The sequence below is a fragment of the Camellia sinensis genome, chromosome 8, assembly GCF_055761805.1.
Source record: "Camellia sinensis isolate YWXY chromosome 8, ASM5576180v1, whole genome shotgun sequence".
Lineage (NCBI taxonomy): Eukaryota > Viridiplantae > Streptophyta > Magnoliopsida > Ericales > Theaceae > Camellia > Camellia sinensis.
In genome coordinates, this window is record NC_138968.1 from 36539120 (window position 1) to 36545252 (window position 6133).

Consider the following 6133-nt stretch of genomic DNA (forward strand, 5'->3'; position numbering starts at 1 on the left):
TGTAGCGACAGGAAATAGAGAAGAAGTATCAAAATGAGCTGCTACCCTATGATTAGGTCTACTTTACTTGGATGTCATTTGCGTGCAGGCATATGTTTCCAACTAATTGTCTTACTTTGCAATATCGAAACTGCTACTCTAGATAAAGGTCTAATGTGTGCTAAATATATGAAGAAAGAATAAAGGGGAAAAGTGTACTCTTGTGTAATTTTATTTTTTGCATTGCAATGGAGCTTCTGTCCAAAATAGTTTCTCATTACCAATGTCTTATGTTTGTTTTCATGCATCTTTGTGACCTATACTAAAAATATTTGGCAACCCCAAGCGGTTGGCCTGGTGGCAAGGCCTTGGGTCTTGGAGGTGTGCCCCTTCCAGATTCAAGGATTGAAACCTCTTAAGTGCTAACAATTCCTTTAGGCCATTGGACTGGGGGAAAACCCTTGAATTAATTGTGGTGCACTTGCAAGAAACTCCTTGCAAAGGGCTTGTGTACCCCTGGAGATTAGTCAGGCTTCAATCCGGACACCTTAGTGCCAATCAAAAAAAAAAAAAAGAGTAAAAACATTTGGCCATTTGCTCTCTATTGGAATGTGATTGACTACTAATACCTCAAGAGTACAAAAATAATTGTTGCTCAAGTTGTAAAGGGTGGTCAGGCACAAAGAGGAGATTGTGGTTCATTTGAAGTGAGCTTATGTTGGGAAACCTAGAGAGTTCACCTATGCAATAACTATGCCCAACACATTGTTTAGAACTTATACTACTATAGATGACAACAACTAGATACTTGTCTGGAATATGCATTCCACCAATCTCACGATCATTCTATCGGCAACCATCCTCGGTTAAGTTAAAGAAATAAATTTCTTGTAGCTCTACTATTAAAAAGCACTTCTCTTGATTTAGTAAAGTAGTACAAGTGATACCCTGTTTTAGGAGGAGAAACTATGCATTTTCAAAAAAGGTCAGAAAAAAATGCACAAAGTTTAAATCTTTATTTATAGATTATCTACTGGATGCTTTTCACGCAAAAAAGACAAAATGGGATTGGATTTCCACTCATAAGGAAGGAAGAATACGTATCTTTTGACAGGGTTGTATTTTTGGTTGAAATGGGATGGTGTTCAAATTCTATAAAAGACAGGCTGTTCAACTTTGAAAACTTAGCTAACGTCAAGGCCAACAGTATTCTATTGCACAGCCACTTAATCTTAATAGTGTAATAACTATTGTCGTAGTACTGAAGTGCCAAGGAAATCTTCAGTACCCCTTGTTAGCATAAAGGCCACATGTTTTTGTTTGCATTCATTACAAAGTAAACTAAGCCTAACTAACCACGACATACTCAATGCAACCAACAAGCTGCATTCCTAGTAAAAAAGAAATAGGTTCATTCCTATCAATAGCAAGAGCCCTTGAGTCTGCTTTAGGTCTAGATTGATTTTCATGGTAGTTCTTGCTCCAGCATGAAAGTTCCATTGTAGGGAAAGATGGCATACCATGATATCTTTTGTTTTAACTTGTATATGGTGCATTTGTTCAATATAAATTAAGACCCCTTCCTCTGACTGGTTACTCCTCTAGGACTTAGCTCAACCATCATTCACCTTTACTCTCTCTCCACACGTTCTCTCTTCATCATCTCTCATTTTCAACAGTTTTTCTCCCTCTCCCCCCATCATTTGTCTTTCTCCCTTCTACTCAGACGACAACTAAGAAGGTTTTTTAAAAATTCAAAACCCAGATGAAGTTTCTACTTTGGACCAATGGTATAGAATGAAAACCCACTTATAATTGCTCACCGTTAGTGAATGGAGAATTGACTTATAAAACGACCAAGTAAAAATGACCCACAATTTTTTTTTCTTGACAAAATGTCCCAAAGGACTTCACATTTTCAAGGGAAAAAAGCCTATTTCTCATCCTATGACCTAAACAAGCCTTTACTAAATTTCAAAGACTCCAGAAACAAAAACCAGAAAGAAGCTTCAATTACTTAAGGACGTATTAAGCACCCAAAAAAGAAAAAAAAAATTGAAAAACCTATTTTTTAGTCAATAATCTTCAAGAGCAAGACGAACAACATCATTTTATCATCAATTCCTATATTATCAAAATCATCGGTGTAAAAAAGGGTGAAAGAGAGAATGACGGGGAGAGAGAAAGCAGTGAGAGGTAAAAAAGTGATGATGTGAAATAAGGAGATGATGCGAGGGAAAAAATTTCAGATGACAATAATTGTCGTCTCGTCACATAATAAAAAGATAATGTGTCATTATTGTCATTTTCCATCCATGCTTTTCTTTTTCTTCTTCTTCTTCTTCTTTTTTTGCAAAACTTTAAAATACCTTAAAAAAAGATAAGTCACCAAGAAAAAAATGCCAGATGACAAGGTGATAAATGCCATTTTACTATGGCTCTTGTTTTAATTAACATAACAAATTGTAGTGTACAAATAGTTTTATAATTAAGTTTGGACCTTTGTTGCTGCCTATTAGAAATAGAGCCCCTTTTGGAAGGAAGTGATTTAGTCACTATGGAAACGTCCAAGCAACTCCTTTGTAGTTTATATATCCAGCAAATATTGACAACATCTATTCATATCAACATCATTTACTACGGAAAAAATTGCAGGTCCTTTTTAGAAGGCAGTGCTTTCATCACTATGGAAAGGTCTAAGCAACTCCATTATATAGCTTATATGCCCAACAAATATTGACGACATCTATTCATATCAACATCATCAACTAAAGAAAACAAAAAGAAAATGACAAGCAAGATTGTAACTACAAAGACAACAAGGGCCAATCTCTCCCTCCCTCTCTCTCCATTATATAGCTTATATGCCCAACAAATATTAACAACATCTATTCATATCAACATCATCAACTAAAGAAAACAAAAAGAAAATGACAAGCAAGATTGTAATTACAAAGACAACAAGTATCTACAAAAAGAAAATGACAAAGCAAGATTGTAACTACAAAGACAATAAGGGCCAATCTCTCTTGCCCTCCCTCTCTCTCTTTCTCTCTCTCTCTCTCTACAAAAACAAAATGATAAAGCAAGGTTGTAACTACAAAGACAACAAAGGCCAATCTCTCTCATTTGTTTAGGTAAAAGAAGGGTTGTCCTTATCACCTCAAAATCGCTTATATATGTATAGTCTTCCACCATCTTAAAGTTTCAAAACCAATATACCACTCTCTCTCTCTCTCTCTCTCTCCCTAAGCCATGGAATTTGTTAACTATCCGAGTTTGTCTACTTTTACTTATTCCTATCTTCCTCTTCCTAACCAAGAAAACTTCCAACAAGCTCCCACTAGGTTCCATGGGATTACCCATCATAGGCCATAGCCTCAGCCTTCTACATGCCATGCGAACAAACAAGGGTGAGGCATGGTTCCATGAAAGAATAAGAAAGTGTGGTCCCATTTCCAAACTCAGCCTCTTTGGAACTCCTACAATTTTTCTCCATGAGTAGGCTGCAAACAAATTTATATACACATGTGACAGCAAGACGTTTTCCAACCAACATCAATGAGAGTCTGTGGTGAGAAAAATGTACTGGAGTTGAGTGGCGAAGATCACAAGTGAATAAGGGGTGCACTTGTCTCCGTTTTGAAGCCTGAAACATTAAAGCAGTATGTTGGGAAGATCGATGAAGAAGTTAGAAAGCACATGGAGAGGCATTGGCATGGCAAAAATGAGGTCAAGGTATGTTGCAACCACTAATGTAAATTTAAAAACTCGAGATTTAAATCCATAGTAACTAGTCAATAAAATTATAATGAAATGAAGATGGTTCTCTCTTTGCAAAAGGAAATCATAACGTCATGAGTGGAACAAGAGACGCGCATGAGGTATCTGTTTGGCCAGTAGCTATTTGAGAATCTGCAAAACCAACTACATATATACATGCAGAATGACAATTTCCATTGGACCTTAGACATGTTAACCTATTAATTTTTCCTCCTTGCATTAATAGTATGAAACAATTTGTTGATAATATAGGTGATGCCTTTGATGAAGACCCTCACATTCAACATTATTTTTTCACTCATATTTGGAATAGAACAAGAAGCAAGAAGAGATGCACTAAGAGGTTTGTTTCAAAACATGATTGAAGGAATGCTGTCAGTACCAATGAATTTGTCTTTCACACGCTTCAACCATAGTCTCCAAGCAAGGGCAAAAATGAAAACCATACTCATGGACCTTACAAGTGAGAAGAGGGTAGCCTTGGAAAAAAATGGTGCTTCCCCTCATCAAGATCTCAGCATTTGCTTGCTTAGTATCCACAATGAAGACAATTCAGTTCTACTATCTGATAAGGAGATTGAGGACAATGCGGTCATTATAATGATTGGAGGATATGACACATCCTCCATCCTCCTTACCTTCTTGATCAGGCTTTTAGCCAATGAACCATCCATTTATGCTGCTATTGTTCAAGGTATGCCCCCAACTGGCTCCCTCATCATGATTCATGAGAAAGATTTAAGAACTAAAAACATAAAACAATACTAGAAAATAGAACATACTGAAAAATTATCTGTTTTGAGATTGTAGAAAAAGAGGAGATTGCTAAAGGCAAGACCCTGGGGAGCTTCTCACATGGGATGATCTTAGCAAGATGAAGTACACATGGAGAGTAGCAATGGAGACTCTAAGGATAACCCCTCCCAGGTTTTGTACCTTCAAGAGGGTTCTCAAAGATACAGAATTTGGAGGATGTCCAATACCAAAAGGGTGGCAAGTATGTGTAAATATTGCTAATATTTCCATAATTGTAGATTAATTACCAAAACAAAAGTGTGTAATGTAAATAAAATAAGAGCTAGAAGTAACACAAATTTCTGACAAACAAGTGGTATGGGCAGCAAGCATGACTCACATGGATGAGATAATTTTCCCAAATCCATCAAAGATCAATCCAACACGCTTTGAGCAGCAAGCACTAGCCACTTGCTGCTTTGTGGCATTCGGAAGACCAAGAATGTGTCCTGGGTATGAGTTCACCAGAATTGAAACACTAGCTTTACTTGGTGACCCAGTGCACATGTAAGCTTTCCTGCATTGACAATTCTTTCTGCAAAGATCCAATGCCAATTTTTAATCAGGGGTTACCAATACATATTAAACCAAAGAAATCTAATGGTGGGATTTAAATTCACGTAGCTTTCATTGACTTTGATGAAAAATAATATTTCCCCTATTGAATAAACCTAATGTATCGGTTTCGTGGAAACAATTCAGCTATAAAAGTAAAAAAATAAATTTAAAAAAAATCATTTTCTACATTTTATTACCAAGATTTTCTTGCAGCAATTGTGTGCTGTAAGGACCCTTCTTCACAAGGTCAAGAGAATCACTCCTTGACAATTTGATTGATTTTCATGTCCAAGCACTCAAAAGGAATCAGTGGGAGCATTTATGTCACTATTACCATTTTGGTTCCTTATGAAGTTCACTATTACCATTTTGGTTCCTCATGAAGAAAATAGTGTATAATAAAAAATGCCAGTTATTTTGATGACCCTAGGCATAGCACCATTTCCAAAAAGTTCAAGTTAAGTCTAAATGCTATGTTGCCTTTAGTTCATTTTATCCCAGAGGAACCTTTATTGAACTTATGATATTCCACTTTATGAGTGGGGTTATGTGACACATCTATACATAATCTGGCTCAACTTAACTTCTCAAAGGGTAAACATTTTTCTCCACAATGTTTAATTTGTCTAATCTAATTCATAATGAAATTTGGTCAAAACTTCATTTTTCCTTTCTGTCAAATATAAACTTTAAAAGAAGAAATAAAGTTTGTTAAATAACAATTCAACTGCCCACTCAATTAAACCAGAATCTAGAATTATCCCACCAAGAAGTTAGTTGGCATTTAATCTTTGTCAAGACTAGCATAATGCTTGATCCCTTTTTTCAATATTATGTGATATTGCACAAGTACCATCTAAAGCTCATTCAAATCCCTGCTTCCATAGGAATTTTTTCGGCACTAACATAATCAAATTTTATATCAATAAATTATCTAATATCCAAATGCATCTCATTCTAAGACAATAACATATTAGACTTTGCTAACATTCCAAGCTGATTACAATAGTGAAAAAAC

General features: G+C 35.8%; 1 pseudogene; it reads left to right on the plus strand.

The window, feature by feature from the left end:
- The first annotated feature begins 2378 nt into the window (after window positions 1-2378).
- On the plus strand, window positions 2379-5171 carry LOC145797697 (taxadiene 5-alpha hydroxylase-like; annotated as a pseudogene).
- The last annotated feature ends 962 nt before the right edge of the window (window positions 5172-6133 follow it).